This window comes from Acipenser ruthenus, chromosome 1 (assembly GCF_902713425.1).
Source record: "Acipenser ruthenus chromosome 1, fAciRut3.2 maternal haplotype, whole genome shotgun sequence".
Lineage (NCBI taxonomy): Eukaryota > Metazoa > Chordata > Actinopteri > Acipenseriformes > Acipenseridae > Acipenser > Acipenser ruthenus.
In genome coordinates, this window is record NC_081189.1 from 34132476 (window position 1) to 34149678 (window position 17203).

The window sequence follows — 17203 nt, forward strand, 5'->3', positions numbered from 1 at the left end:
TAATAATAATAATAAACAGAAAAGGGTAAATAATGCCCCATTTGAGGGGTTTGAGTTTGTTTGTCCATCTGTATTTGTGCAAGTGGAGTGGGGTTTGATACAGAGTAGGAAGTGAAACATCATACGTGACTATTAAACATTCAATAGTGCTGAATTTAGAAATACTAAAACAAACTAAAATTCAATGACATCAATGGGTTATTTCGTTCATTGTGTGTTTTGGTTGCATGCGATATGCATGCATGCAGTTCGAAATCCTGGTCATTATGACTGAAATACAATGAAAATGGAGTAGGTCTCGATTCTCAGTGGTCTACCCAGATGGTGATGGAATTTACGGGCTGGTTTCTATTGAAGCCGGATTTGTATTCCTGTTTCTTCAGTAATGGGTTCTAGATCTTGAATGACCTTGTACATCTGGTTCTATTCTTTGTGATATTCCCAAAAAAATGGCATTACTGTGTTGGGTTGTGATGTTTGTTGTGTATTGTCTACATGTGTTGTGTGGACAGAGCATTTTATTGATTTCTCCCAATTTGCCTGGGATAATCTCATCTTCAAAGTGCATATTTCAGGTCCTGAAACGGTTATCTCTGCCAGTTTCTTCTGGACAGATGCTGCATACAGCATGTATGCAGCGTGGCTGAAGGGGATCACATTAAGTGGATAAATAAGTGGACTTTGTTGTGATGTATTTAGTTTTAGCTCTCCCTGTAGCTGACTTGAAATTCTGTACTGAAACTAAAATGTGGATATATTTTCTCTCTGTCTGTGTGTTTTAGGCTGTTTTATTGTGTGCGTTTTTAATCGACAAAACCCTTTATCAGCAGCATTCATACTTTCATTAACAATTTAATTTTGCACTTTATTGTGCAAAGTGAAATTGCACTCTGCCCTGGACTAAAACTAATCTACCAATCTGAAAAACCTGAACTAACTATTTGTGTGATATTTAAAAGTGTTGTCTTTGACCCTGATAATTTGCTGCTACTACTTTCAACTTTTTTGGGCATGAACAAGACTATTGTTTTTTTATGCCGGTTTGTGTGTTTTTAAAATGTGCTTTCTGAATTAACAGAATTTAAGAATTTACTATTATTTTTTTTCAGTGCATAATTGCATTGAACTGGCGTAGCCTGGCTAAATATTGAAAATAACCCTAAATGATCTCATTTTGTATCGCAGGGCCGTGGTGCATCTGCACATATATAAATGCTTCATACCAAAGGTCCATTCCTGTTTGGAGTTATGGATGATATATTACCACCAAAAGATGGGGCTTCAGTCAAAGGTGAAAAGTTCAGAAACATGGAAGGAATGGACTTTGAAAATGTATCAATCAAAATAGCTGTGGGAATAAAAAGGCAAGTCTGGGAATGTTTAATTGCCCCTCATAGAACTGTCCAACCTATTATAACGGCAGTATTCAACAATGTATGTTCACAGTGTACAGTATGCTGGGCTTACTCTAGTGTTATTAGAATCAAACTAATGCCTGCTGTGTTGTCAAAAAACTGATTTACCTTTTGTGTCCTATGGAGAAAAAGACAATTGAAATGTTTCCAATTTAGCATTAAGGCCATGTTAATAATGTTGCGTCTGTCTACACCCCAAGAGATTTCAGCCTTATTAAACACAGGTAGGGGGTCAATCTTTGAGCTCTGTTAGTGGTGCAGTACCTGTCAAAGGCCTGCAGCTGTAAGGCTTTTTGGCTAATTCATAAACCTGCTGGGCCCATAATGTAAAGTGACAGAACTCAACAGGCTTTGTTTAATATGTAGCCCATAAGAGCTGCAAATGTATTCCCTCCCTAGGTGCGCTGACTTTAATTTGCATCGGGTAATGTCATTACATTAAACACTTTTGACATTTGGCCTCATAGCCAAGGTGATCTGTCAAGTGTATTTCTGTTAACCAACTGTCACCATATAATTCTCCTTGCTCTATGCATTGTGCTGAAGTGTTCCTCATTCTTCTCCATGAAAGTGTGAAAATGAGGAGGCAGTTGTTCAGGAATCTTCTGCTCAACTTCATGGAAACACTCAAGCCACTTCCTGTGCTTCCTTGGTGTCCTTTAACTTCTTTAACTTCCTATTTCTAGCTCTCAAAACTCATGTTTCAGGTCCAATCCATCTATAACAATCAAGTGTGAAACTAGCCATAGTTGATGAAATTCTATATTGCAGCAACCATTGAAGAAATGTTATCATTCTTCATTGGTAGTAAATAAATAACAATATTTGGGATAACAGAAAACTAAATCATTTAGATATCTTTGAAAATGATCTAGGGGGATTTAGTGGGAAAGTGGTCTCGGGTAAAATGGGCAATACATTTTAAGTACATCCATAGTCACTCTATATTAATAAAAATATATATATTTTTGTGGAGCCACTACACCAAGATAGCTCGTTTATCTGTGTGGGGGAAAACAGGCAACAATTGCCAAATCCAATTCTTTCTGTATGTATTTCTCTCTCACATTGCATGGAGTGAGTGTTGTTTTTGATTATCTGTGCTTTACAAAACACATGCAATGTAAATATATAAATTTATTTAAATACAAAATAATAGTGATGGTTTATGCTGTTTTCTTCATCATTGACTGGGCCACACAAAGATATTTCTCAGCATCTAATCTACACTTGTGTTGTCCCAGTTAAAAGCAGTTTGCTTTTTTTGGAAGCCTCTCCAGTGAAAGCTGGGTGTGAAACCAATACTTTAAAACCAGTTGAAAAAAAAAAAAAAACATTTTAAGAGAATACTACAAATGTTCACAAATTCGAAAACCAAACCCAAAACCCTACTGAATTATTACAACTTCCTTTCTGGCTAATAAACATAGATGCTACCACGCTACTGAACAATGTAGGGTAGGGTTCTCTGTTGTAGTCCAGCCTTTTACACATATTGTGTTGGGTGCTCAGAATTTAAATATAGCATAGCACAGTTCGGGGGGCGTGTAGCTGGGGATCTCTAATTAGTCTCCAATTTCCTATTTAAGCCCTGTTCACATGCACTCCCGCTGTCTAGCGTTTTCGTTGTAGCAAATGCTCAGACGCTAATATTTCGTGCTTCAGCTTAAATGTCTTCACTGTAATATCTAAACTTCGTTGCCTCACTCCTTTCACTGCAGGTCACTTATCTGCACAGCGCTGCCAAGATATTTTCAATTATTTTCCTACCTGCTCCATTCAGCTTCTATACTTGGCTGCAGGAGCTCCAATGTTAGTCTTTCCTGCTCCATCCAGTCTCCAGCCCAGCCACAGTGCCGTTCAAAGTGCAGCTCCGTTATTCAACTTTCTCTGCGTCTTCATTAGAAAGACTGGCCCTCCGCTAAACTTTCAAAGCTCCGCCAACAAGACATCGGCATTCCCTCGTCAGTGATTGCCTTGCCTTACCACTATTTAAATCTACCACAAAGCTTTGTCTGCTGAATCTCTTTACTCCTCGCCTGCAATCAGGCACCCCTCCCCTGCTCCCACAGAGCCAGCACAATTTACCATTCCATTAGAAGATCCTGTCCTGGCCCTCCATCAGGTACGTTCAATGTTTTAAAGACCTATTCAGCCCATTACAAACTCTATTCAACCAGTGGCGGCTATTGACTTTGACGGGTCTCATAACATACTCAAAATGCCACTGCTGTACTGCAACTCTTCCACCGGTGTCTCACAGACCATGGTTTCCACCGCAACGCCCTCATTGAGTGTCTACAGGGAGTGGTAAGTTGCCATGGTGACCAGGCAGCTTCATTAGGCAATGCAAGCCTGTGCCTCAGTACTGCAATCTTCTGGCTACTGCTGCTGCGCTTTTGCAACGTGAGAGCAAGTTCAACTCGCCGAATTGTGACATCTAAATACTGCAGGCTCATCTTGTAGACCTACTTTAACTTATTATATACATCACTAACTGTTCTAAAACATTTCTTGAAATATTTATTATTCAAACTAAAAAGAATAAGCAAATGTTTTATATATAGACAAGGATTTTAATCACAATAACCAAATACATGCTACCCTGCTTCACTGAAGTCAATCGTTTCAATTCCAATCACAACCTCTAGATGGCAGCATAACACCACAAGTTCTACATAATTTAAGCTGGTTTTCTATCGCTGTGAATCTCGCACACTCCAACCGTTCTATCCATTCCTGCAGTTCGTCGTCACTCCGAGGGATTCTCAGTCCCCTCCTGCCTCGACCTTTTGCCTACCTATATTAAATAACATTCTTCAATTTCAACTCTTCCCCCCCTTCAAGGACCTGGTCATGAAGCTATGTGCTTATCGGCTCAGAGTCCACTGTCACATTAACTTCCAGCTTCCCTGCATCAGGCCATTCCTGCAACCTCTTCCTGTACCCGGATTCACACTTCCTCATCTGGCTCCGCTCCTCCAAACTTCATCAAGGCATTTTATACAACAGTCAAAGTCACCATTTCGTTCAATGCCAGTCAGCTGCCAGTCAGATATGGAAACCATGTACTACGATTATCAATGTTGGGGCGCTTGACTTCCTCAGCAATTTAGTCATATGTCCGCTCATCCTTTCAGATACTACAAGCATTAATACATGGTGAGAGACGTGGTACGAGACTGGAAATCTGTTTTGATTATGAGTTAAGGAGTTCCTCTATTAGGAGAATGACTGGAGCTGTGAAACCCAAATCTCTGAATGTGAGTTCACCTTTTCCATTCCAAGCAGAGATGATAGTAGCAAACCACTGATCGATCCTGTATTAACTAACACATAGAATGGTTGGCATCTCATCTCTCTGCCCTCGTTTCCAGAATGGGGCGCAAAGGGCACTGAGCTTCCTCAGCAGTCGATTCTTATATTCGTTGAGCTCCAGCTGCCACCTCATCCCTCAGTTCCAGTACTCCCCCTGCCTCTACTTTCAGTATCTTAGTTACGCCAGCCGGTCCCGCCTTGACATGATGTGTTCTGCAGTATATAAAGTGTGCATCTCCATATTTTTCAACAGTTTCAGTCACAATGGGCAAGATGTAGGTCTGACAAACTTTGATAGTGACAGGAGCTCCTGTATACTGCAGAAAAACAGACCTTGGTGGAATTAGAGTCAACAGTTAATCAGAACAATCTAAGCATCTTGCCATGTTGAGTGTGTGGCTTTTTGGATGCCCTTGTTGGTCATGTAATAGACTATGAACAGTGCTATGGAGCTTTTGGAAGGAATTCCACATTCTAAATCTGTCAAGTTGCAACTGTTAGCTAAGAACAAAACTAAATTGAACATGCATATAAAAAGTACAACATCAAATGACAACATGAAAACTGGAGAAATGTCATTACGGATGTATATATATATATATATATATATATATATATATATATATATATATATATATATATAAGATCCCGCCTGCTCCCCCCCTCCAGACTCCCCAGTTTCACCAGCTGCTATTCGACTGAATCCTACTCTCAGTAACCTCCTTCAATCTTCTCAGCATTGCATGTCTGCAGCCCTCGCCCCTTCTTCAAGAGCTTCCTATTCTACAGCCTGGTCATCGTCTTCAACTTTCCGCTCCCAGAACCGGATTCATCCTATTCCTTCAATCAAAATCGGATCCTGGCTTTCATCATCCACGCTAGGGATTCTCTCCATCTCGCCTCAGTATCTATTAAATCTTACATTTCCGGGATCCAATATCACTAGCGTATCATGTCTATGCCTTCTCCCTCCGTTCTCTCCATACCAGCAGTTCGCCTGACCCTCCGTGGGATTCTTAAGAGCCTTCCCTATGCCTCACCCTCCCGCTGCCTATATCAACCGACATTCTCCATTCGCTCATTTCAACTCTTTGGAAAGGCTGCTTCTCCCCTACGAGGATCTACTTATTGAGACCATCTGCCTCTCAGCCTTCTTTGGTCCTCTGCTTCTTCTGCTTCTAGTGTCCCCGTGGCTGGGAATTAATTTTTGCGACCTTTCTTCCATTACAGATGTCTCCATCATTCGGCTACGTACCTCCAAGACGGACTAATTTCGGCGTGGTCAGTTCATTCAGCTGTCAAGTATTGAGTCTCCTATCCCCTTTTCAACGGCAGGGTATCTCCCCAGCAGGAAACCCTCCCTCCCCTCAGACCCTCTGTTCATTGATTCCTCTCGCGCTATCATCACTTGTCACTGGATCTCAACCCACCTCTCCACCCTCATCTCCAAACAGGCCTCCCCCTTGGCTCTACACACCCATTCATTCCGTATAGGTGCAGCCACCAATCACAGCCTGATCAAGAATATGGGGAGTTGGTCCTCTTCTGCGGTGGATTCTTACAGTCATTCATCCTCCTCTGATATAGTTGCAACCCATTCTAAAATTGCTAGCATGCCCGGAGTGGGGGCTTCCTGTCTTCTGGGGCCACCAGAGGTTTTCCCCGAATCAGCGTCAAGGGTCTTTTTCCTCTCCACTGAGGGGCAGGTATACACATAGTCACACCTACTAATAATTCCTAATCCCCCTGTTTGTCCTGATAGCCTTTTGTATATGTCATGCGTCGGCATGTGTTCTTTGTTATTGTCTCACGGTGTAGGTGTTGCACGGAGAGCCAGGGGTCCATACTTTGGGGGGCAAGTGATCACACTTCCCCGACCTCAGGTCCAGGCATCAGCCTACCTTCCTTCTAACAGGGGGGGTTCTCAATGCCGTGAGTCAGAGCGGATCCCTGGCCACACTCTATCCTATCGCAGCTCATGCGCTTATCTTACCTCACCCAGTGAGGCTCTGTTCTATCCATCCCTCTCTTCGGGACGTGGCCGCTTTACACTTCCAGTGCTCGAGTCCCATTCTAACCTGCATGCTTTCTCTTTACTTCAGGTCCCAGGCAGCACAGAGTCTCGGCCAGTCAATCACATTGTTTAATGAGCGCCCCTTTCCAGAAGCCTTAGATACTGGGTACCCTACTCTCCTGAGGGGCGACTTCCTTGTACTTCAATTTCTTGTCCTGGCAACCAAGACCGATTTTCTATCCAGAGGACCTACTGTTTGAGTATTTAACCCTCATATATGTTTTTCGGTAGCTGGGCTTGGTCCATGGTATGCATTGGCTACACCACCCTCAGTCAGCAACCACCTTTCTATCCTCATTTCCAGCCAGGGCCATTGGCCCGCTACTAAGTCTGGGCTTCATCCGTTCCTCTGTCCTAAGTCCATTCCTTCAGCGGCACTCTGTCATACTAACTGCTCTTTCTGCTTCCTTTGCCCTATCCTTATATACCCAGCTCATGCCCTGTGAAATGGGAACAGAAAGTCCTCAGAATAAATTTGTAATCTATAGGACCTAAGTGAGTATGTGTAAGACACCAAAAGGAAGAAATTATGTTTTGTGGAAATAATGCATTTGGACCAGACTTTCTTTGCAGACTGTCTCAGCAATAGCTTATGAGTGATAGGGGTTGCCATTTGGTTTCCAATTGGTTATTTACAATACATTGGCTGGGAAGATAATAACAAACTGCAATGCTGTTCCACTGAGCTCTTCCCAGCTGGAAACTGCCTCAGTGCAAAAACGCTCCGGGCTGAATGCATTCAAAACAACAATGGCAACTACAACCAAGGAGAGAGTCAGTAAAATAGTCAGCCGGTTCTAGAAAGAGGGCTGTTGGGAAAAACAAAACAAACAAAAAAAAACAGCGGCATGTTATTGTCAGCCAAAAGCAAAACTATTGTACATCCGATGCAAAGTCTCAACCTTCCTGGCATGTGATTCCACAACTCATCAGTTGGCATCAACATTGCCTGTGAAGCAGGAGGATCAGTACTTCTGTTTGTTATAGTACATGACTGTTTGGTAACGTGCTGCTATATTTGGATACTTATTATTATTTTTATTATTATTATTATTATTATTATTATTATTATTATTTCTTAGCAGACGCCCTTACCCTGGGCAACTTATAGTCGTAACAAAAAATACATTTCAAGAATCACAGTACAAGTATTAATACAATTAATACTTTCTGGGGATGAGATGTTTTAAAAAAAAAAAAAATATTACCACTTTTTATTGTAATGTAACATTGTACAGCACAATATTTATAAATATTAAGCCCATGGGATGACAAAACATTTTTTTCTGGACCTCATTTAAAACCGGATTACAGTTTTGATATTGTTTCCCTTGTGTTCCTTTGCTATCTTGAAAGCTTACAAAGAAATTGCAAATGAGAGATGGAACACGTGTGCTCTTGGTTCGGAAACATGATAAACCTGTAAGTGGCAGGTTAAAGTGTTTCCCTCATATTGCATCATACCTGCACTAGCAAGTCACTTATGAGTTTGCTTGTATTTGTGTGGCTTCCGTGACGAGGCACAAATGACAGTGTATGTTTCATAGATTTAATTTTGTGATGAAACCTATCATTAGCCACCCACTCAGCAGGGACAACTATTATAAGTGGTCTAAATCACATGCAAAACATATATACAGTATATACTATTATACACTGGAAACACTACGTGCATGTGTAACAGGCCTGTTACATTTATTCATATTTTTATAATTGTATCTATTGATTAATTCGTGCACGCTTTATGTTGTCTGACACTTATAATTTATTTGTGTCACGTTATGTTGGCTTCTCCACTCATTTCGCTTTATCTGCCTTATTGGGCACCGACTAATTGAATTATCGATCAGTTTATGCACCTGAATATAAATTGCCTATGTTTTTCCTGGGGTTTGTGTTTGTCTGTGCAGGAGTGGGAACACAGCGTTTGGTGCTTGGAACGACGCGGAAGAGTACGGACATTGTGTGTGTGTGTTTAGACAGCTGCAGCACCATGCATGTGCCAGACAGTCAGAACAGATCTCCCCTGTTACATACCCTTATAAAGGTTAACTGTGGTATACAACCACAATTGCTTAGCAAAGTGGAAGAAATACAGAAGTAGTGAAAATACATTTAGGTAAAGCATGATCAAAAATGTAAATGTGGGTAAATGCATACAGTATAAGTACAGGACAAAACAAAAATGGAAAATTAAACAACACTGGACAATGCTGTCTGTAATTATAAACTCATTTTATGGTGTTTAAGTGTTAATATGGTAGCACTTTAGTTTAAGGTTCTGTTATAGAAAGAATAATGTATGGGCTGCAGTGCATTATAAGAAAATATTTAAAGCAAAGTCAATTTAATTGCTGTGAGGATACTGTTTTTGTTTAAGGTATCTGCCAACACTACTCAGAAAAGACCGTATTGTACCAGGTTCATACTCACTGTTATCTTTTTTCACTGCGCAGTACATTTTAATTTGCCAGGTGTGTGTCGCACTCAGACACGGATCTTGCTTCTGAATTTCTGTGCTCTTCAATCTCAGATTTTATCAGAGCCAAGTCAAATTTGGTTTTCTTGGATGTGTTTACATTTCCTTGCTGACTAATAAAAAAAATTTGAGCAGCGGTGTTGGCTGAGTGTTGAAAACGAGACGACATGCTGAGTTTGTGAGACGGTTGTTGCCCGCGCTAATCTTGATTGATTGAGAGTTGTGCAATACAACTTTTTGATGTCACAAAAGTGCAATACGACTTTCTTTAGCATGGGCCCCCGTGTAAATATAGCTATCACCCATGTGACATAAGTGGTTATATACAGGAATCTTGCAGGAATATAGTGTAACGACCCAGGGGTCTGTTTTTCTACAACGGGACATAATTGTGTGTTCACAGAGTTCTAGAATGTTCTTTGGCCCACAGCCAAGTTAGTTGCTACTGCAGGTGTTCAGTGACGACAGAAGCGAGAGAAATTCCACCAATCATGAGCTCAGCTAGTAGAACGGAGCGGTCCTCACTGTAAGGAGAAAAGGGATGGACACTTTGCAGAATGAGGGATGGGAGGCGAGGTAGATCATGCATGCTTGGGAATGGTGGGTGATGTGCTGGGGGCGTGGATTGGACGGAGGTATATATGGCAGTGAGGACATTGGCGGGAAGGAGATCAGGAATTAGAGAGCTAGTGGATACTCTGTGTGATTTGACTGCAGCTTAGTTGGTATGGCACACGGCCGACAGTCTGTGTAACATTACGTTTCTCAGCTGTTGCTGTACAACTCACTTTAAAGCAGCACGCTTTACTTGCTGAGTATAGAATCCCTGCATGCACTAAACCACTGAATTCATGAACCTGCAATGTCTGTGTGAGCCCGCTTCATTTCCCACCTGTCGCTACAATATATTATACTCATATAAAATGTTATAACAAAAAATATAGCAAATGTGTATTGTAATACAAATAACATAATTATAACATGTTTATAAATGTAAAACTACTTACTGTATAACAGATACATACTGTACTTTATTAATAATAATAATAATAATAATAATAATAATAATAATAATAATAATAATAATAATAATAATAATAATAATAAAGCAGAACTTATGCATGTTACTGTCTCAACTTTACCAAAAAAAAGGGTTTACTTTAATACAGAAAAGGCAAAAGTAATATTAAGAAGGGCTTGTTTCTTTTGTTCTTGTGGATTATTACTATCATTTGGAGCATAGACAAACCTGTTCACACCTGCTTCCTTATCTTTGCCATGCAATAGAGGTGGTGGGCAAAAACTCTTGTAGCCAGGGGTTTCTAAGAAGACAGAATGTTGGTAACACATGACTTTAATCTGTGCCTGCTTAGAGGCAGGTTTGTACCAGCTTTTTTGGAAATGCTAACTGTGACACATAATACTTGTACATTTCTGGAATATTTTACCACCTCTTGCAGACCCCATTCCTTAAAACGGGGCATGATGATTCCTGAGCAGTTCCTGTTCCTAGGTTTGGCTACAAAACTACCAAATAATATAAATATATACCAACTATAACTTTTGTTTTCAAACAAAATTACACTTATTTAACAGGAAGCACAATGAAACATCGGTTTACATCAAATAAGTATTTTCCACATTATCAGACATCTGTTGTTGTATTGAAAAGTGTAACAAATATTTCAGGGAATGGTCAGAAATTAGGCGAGATGGGCATCATGTATATTGGCCTTAAGGGTGTGTTAGACACATTTTGTAATGGGGGTGGGTCACTTTTTAAGGAACAAAATGAGAGAAATAAGGACATGAGAAAATGATTCTGGAAATTGACAACTTTAATTTGTATTTGACTTATTTTGTCTGCATTCAGCACAAATGTGTTTTATAGATTATTATCAGGGCAAATTTTGTTAAACAGTTTGACAAAGTGCACTTTTACAAACAGGATGAATTCAAATACCCCCCTTCCTATGCCCAACCCTTAATTTCTGCTCTGTTTTGCTCTGTTTGTGTAAATGAAACAACGTCAATAGAAACCATTACCTTATACTCTTCCAAAGATTACAGGGAGTTAAACCTTTTAAATATGTGTACTAAAATATTTTGGCAGATACAGTACTATTTATTCAAGTATATATTAAAATACTTTAGTGTCATTCCAAATATATGGTTTCCATCCATGTGCAAATAAACATTCTCTGGTGAGGGCTGATGATGATGTGTTCTGTGAAGAAAACAAAATCCAAGCAAAAAACATTCATTTGGTTGGCCTTTCTAGTATCTTACAGAAACCAGAAAAGTGAAGATAAGGAGAGTGGGACATTTGGTGGTAATAACTATCATTTTAGAAAAGTTAAGCAGTTGTTACAAAACCCTGTAATTGAGATAATGTTATTTTACAAAACACCATTCCTGATAGTACCCTGTGGGAACTTCTGGACAACGCGATTGTTTAAAACTGATCTTGTGACATGATCTACTTTTGGTATCGGCTATATAATTAAGAGTGGATCAGTCTGTTGCAGTTGGGTTTACATAATACTATTTGGTTCTTTACTAGTTTGGGGAATACTGATGGCATTTAAAAATGTTTAATGTTTCTTCTTGAACTGATATCTTTAAGTGAACATTTTGACAAAACATTAAAACAGTAATGGAAAAGTAAATAAAGTGCATTCAGTGTACAAGTCTAATTTTAATAAGGTAATTGGATCTCTCTCTTCCTTGAATTGCTGAGGTGCTCCAGGGTTTCTCAATTGCTCAGTTACTTGATCATCTAAGTAAATGTCTGCACCACATCCAGATTTATTAAAGAGCAAGTGGCTTCAAATGTAATTTTGTTTATTTATTCCACCTTTCTGTTCTGTTATTATGATGATTGCAATCCCTTAAAGTGAAACTAATGCTCCAATATTACGTTCTAATGATGTTTCTCTCTATCTTTATTTACCTGCCTTAGAACAGGCTTCCTTATTCCATTGACAATGGCTATGTTTACAAATAGAGGCAGCACACAATGATAGTGTGGGACAGGAATGACAAAGTAAAAATAATAACTAACAGTACTGTTCTGTATCTGTAGTAAGGGTAAAGTTAAAATAATAATTAATAACACCTTTCTATACCCATGTATGTATTTAATGTTATTGTGCTTAAAGAAACGTCAGATTGAATTTAGTTTACTTATATTGCTTATTCGAGTTTTTCGTTTGCATATTTGTGAAGTACAGAACCATAGTTTTGTTATGTCCTTGACAGAGTGCAGGAGAGGATTGAATCGACACGGCCAGAGTTCGCTTTGAGGCTAGTCTTTGTTTTTATAACTGTATTACAGCTCAGTCAAATAGCTGTCTAAACTATTTTATATCATCGACCTTTTCTTTATTTTGGACCTGTATTGTAAGAAGCCTATTTTGTAATATCCAAAAGTGCTAAAGATAAACTGGGTGCGGCACTTCAACCTTCTGCTGTGTAGGCCTCCATTATTCATCACACTACACTACATGAAGTAAAACACACCCACTGCCTAATACAACAGTATCGCTATTATTTCTGGAAAAAAATGGACTCTCTACTTTTTAAACACAACACAACATGGGCACTTCAAAGTGCTGTGTCCTTTATCGTAATTGAGAAGGGACATGTCTATTGCCATGCATGGTTAAATGCTGTTATATGTTATTTTTTTCCTTAAGGTTCCCATGAAACAAAGATAATAAAGTTCGGAAACAGAGAGGCTTTTATCAGCAACAGTCTGGAGCTGTGTAAATCTCGACTTTATTCGTCATTTGTATGTATAAATAAATGTATAAACAACTTCAAATGTTTTGAGATTTCTTTTTGAAATGCCTGCAATTGTGGCTATGCCCTTTTGATCGGCCCTTGTGTTATCTGTTTTGATGTTATGCGATACGCATTTCTTAAAAATATTTTATTAGGGAAGGTCAGGAAGGTATATTTGGTCTCAATAGGATAATGATTCTTCAATTTGGCACAAGAATTTGATGCATTTTGACCCAAGGTACAAAATTGATCCAAACCAGCAGTAGTCTATCCCTCCAGGCTTGCAGCACTCATTTTCAAAATGTAGAAAAGTATAGTACAATGATGGTAAGGTGACATCACAATTCTAGAACAAGCAACTTCCATTCTGGGTGCCAGAAGTCGTTATAAACATAGCCAAAGTGACCTTTCCCATCTGCTGGCCCAACCAGAGGTATGGCCAAGTTGAAAGTCCATTTTGTCACATGTTTTGAATGGACTGAGGAATTCTGTTCAGGTAATGACTCATTATTGGATCCACAAAACCCTGAACCATTATCGCAAACATCAAAAAAGGCAAGCAAATTTAAAAGAACAGAGGAGAATGATTTCCTCCCAGACCAAATTGTTCATTCCTTTTTTGTTGTGGTCAAAACAGGTTTGGACTTGCTTCATTTACTGGTTTTGGTGTGGGTGATGTACATGTTTTTTCAGTCTTTGTTAAATTGTTTCAATGTTGTTATATATTGTGTGGTTCATTTTCTGTCATATGGTGTGGCAGTCTTTCGTGACTTGTATCCCAAATATTCTTTGCTCCGTTGAATTGGTCTCTGTATTGCATTAACAACAGAACAAACAAGCCCATATAGATCTTGGCAAGCCTTACACCAATCTAAAAGATTGGTACTCTTAAGTGTGTTTGCAAGGGGCTCCGTTTGCATTCAGCAACCTAAACAGAACTGCAACACGTCACAGTATACAACTACAAGAAGAAACAATTACAGTGGCTCTCAAAAGTATTCACCCCCCTTGGAATTTTCCACATTTTATTGTGTTACAACATGGAATCAAAATGGATTTAATTAGTTTTTGCCACTGATTGTGAAACAGTTACAGTACTGTAGAGGAGGTTTCAACAACAAAGCATTAACATAATTAACTAACCATGGAGTGTGTTCCAAGTTGAGGAGTATCTGTATTTTATAGAAGATGTATTTATAAGACTTGGTTACTTGCTCCCTACCTATTATACTGTAGTACTGTACCAATCTAAACACAAAATCATACAAAAACAATTGCATAAACAAATAGCCTCACCAGCTATCTGCTTCAAATGCCTGAAGCTCAACAACTCCCTGAACATGAGGGCCTACACCTGAGTTTGCAGTGGCTCTCAAAAGTATTCACCCCCCTTGGACTTTTCCACATTTTATTGTGTTACAGCATGGAAATTGTTCTAAATGAATTACAAATACAAAACAGAAAATAATTGATTGCATAAGTATTCACCCCCTTGAGTCAATATTTGGTAGAGGCACCTTTGGCAGCAATTACAGCCATGATTCTATTTGGATACATCTCTACCAGCTTTGCACATCTGGACACTGCAATTTTTGCCCATTCTTCTTTGCAAAATTGCTCAAGCTCCGTCAAGTTGGATGGGGGCCTTTGGTGAACAACAATTTTCAACTCTTTCCACATATTCTCAATTGGATTGAGGTCCAGGCTTTGACTGGGCCACTCCAGGACATCGACTTTTTTGTTTTTAAGCCACTCCAGTGTGGCTTTGTCTGTATGTTTGGGGTCATTGTCCTGCTGATGAATCTTCTCCCAAGTCCCAGGTCTCTTGCAGACTTCAGCAGGTTTTCCTCCAGGATTTCTCTGTACTTTGCTGCATCCATTTTGCCCTCTATCTTCATGAGCTTTCCAGGCCCTGACGCAGAGAAGCATCCCCATAGCATGATGCTGCCACCACCATGCTTCACAGTAGGGATGGTGTTCTCAGGATGATGTGCGGTGTTAGGCTTGCACCAAACATAACACTTAGCGTTGAGGCCAAAAAGCTCTATTTTGGTCTCATCAGACCATAGAATCTTCATCCACGTGATCTCAGAGACTCCCACATGCCTTCTGGCAAACTCTAGCTGAGATTTGATGTGAGTTTTTTTTCAACAATAGCTTTCTTTTTGCCACTCTCCCATAAAGGCCAGTTTTTTGAAGCACCCAGGCTATTGTTGCCGTATGCACAGTGTCTCCCAGCTCAGCCGTGGGAGACTGTAACTCCTTTAGAGTTGCCATAGGCCTCTTGGTGGCCTCCCTGACTAGTGCCCTTCTCTCCCGGATACTCCGTTTTTGAGGACGGCCTGTTCTAGACAAATTCACAGTTGTGCCATATTCTCTCCATTTCTTAATAATGGACTTTACTGTGCTCTGGGGGATATTCAATGCCTTGGAAATGTTCTTATATCCTACCTCTGATTGGTGCTTTTGAAGAACCTTATTCCGGATTTGCTTTGAATGTTCCTTCATCTTCATGATGTAGTTTTTGTTAGGAAATGTACTAACCAACTGTGGGACCTCCCAGAGACAGGTGTATTTAACTTGAAATCATGTGAAACACCTTAATTGCACACAGGTGGACTCCATTCAACTAATTATGTGACTTCTAAAGACAATTGGTTGCACCAGAGCTTATTTAGGTGTGTCATAGCAAAGGGGGTGAATACTTATGCAATCAATTATTTTCTGTTTTATATTTGTAATTAATTTAGAACAATTTGTAGATTTTATTTTTCACTTAGACATTATGGACTTTTTTTGTGTTGATCAGTGGCAAAAACTCCTAATTAAATCCATTTTGATTCCATGTTGTAACACAATAAAATGTGGAAAAGTCCAAGGGGGGTGAATACTTTTGAGAGCCACTGTAATTTGCAGGAAGGACCAATTAAATTACTGTAGTTAATTGCTAATTGTTAAAAAATATTTTATTCTGAAAAAGTTCCCTTTACAGTTTAGATTTGTATATCCCTCAAATACATGTAAATACTGGAAAACAACATTTTATATTTTGGCTTTATTAAGTGACAAACAAGGTTATAATGACAGTTCTGAAGGTATTATCCAGATAGTATTTCTGTAGTTTTACCACAGAAGTTCTGGCTACCGTTAACCCAAGGTTTATTTATTATTAAACAGCTCAAAGCAACATTTCACTTTATCATCATATCTTGGCTAGCAAACAGTACTGCATGCAGGAAATAGAAATGTGCATTATAAATATCATATGGGAGATACTGAAATTGAAGAAGGGAACTATGAAAAAGACCTAGGAGTTTATGTTGACTCAGAAATGTCTTCATCTAGACAATTTGGGGAAGCTATATAAAAAGGCCAACAAGATGCTCAGATATATTGTGAGAAGTGTTGAATTTAAATCAAGGGAAGTAATGTTAAAACTTTACAATGCATTAGTAAGATCTCACCTAGAATATTGTGTTCAGTTCTGGTCACCTCGTTACAAAAAGGATACTGCTGCTCTAGAAAGAGTGCAAAGAAGAGCAACCAGAATTATCCTGGGGTTAAAAGGCATGTTGTATGCAGACAGGCTGAAAGAACTGAATCTATTCAGTCTTGAACAAAGAAGACTATGCAGCGATCTGATTCAAACATTCAAAATCCTAAAAGGTATAGACAGTGTCGACCCAGGGGACTTCTTTGACCTGAAAAAAGAAACAAGGACCAGGGGTCACAAATGGAGATTAGATAAAGGGGCATTCAGAACAGAAAATAGGAGGCACTTTTTTTTACACAGAGAATTGTGAGGGTCTGGAACCAACTCCCCAGTAATGTTGTTGAAGCTGACACCCCGGGATCCTTCAAGAAGCTGCTTGATGAGATTCTGGGATCAATAAGCTACTAACAACCAAACGAGCAAGATGAGCTGAATGGCCTCCTCTCGTTTGTAAACTTTCTTATGTTCTTATGTTCTTTGCCTAGCCAGATCCACTGTGATGACTAGCACATGGAACCAAGCATACTGTGAATGTCTTTAGATGCTTGGCACAGCCATCATATAGTTTTCTATACATTCCAACCAGAGGTGGGACAGTTCATCTTATAAACTGCTATTTGTGAATGGTTAGGTCGTAC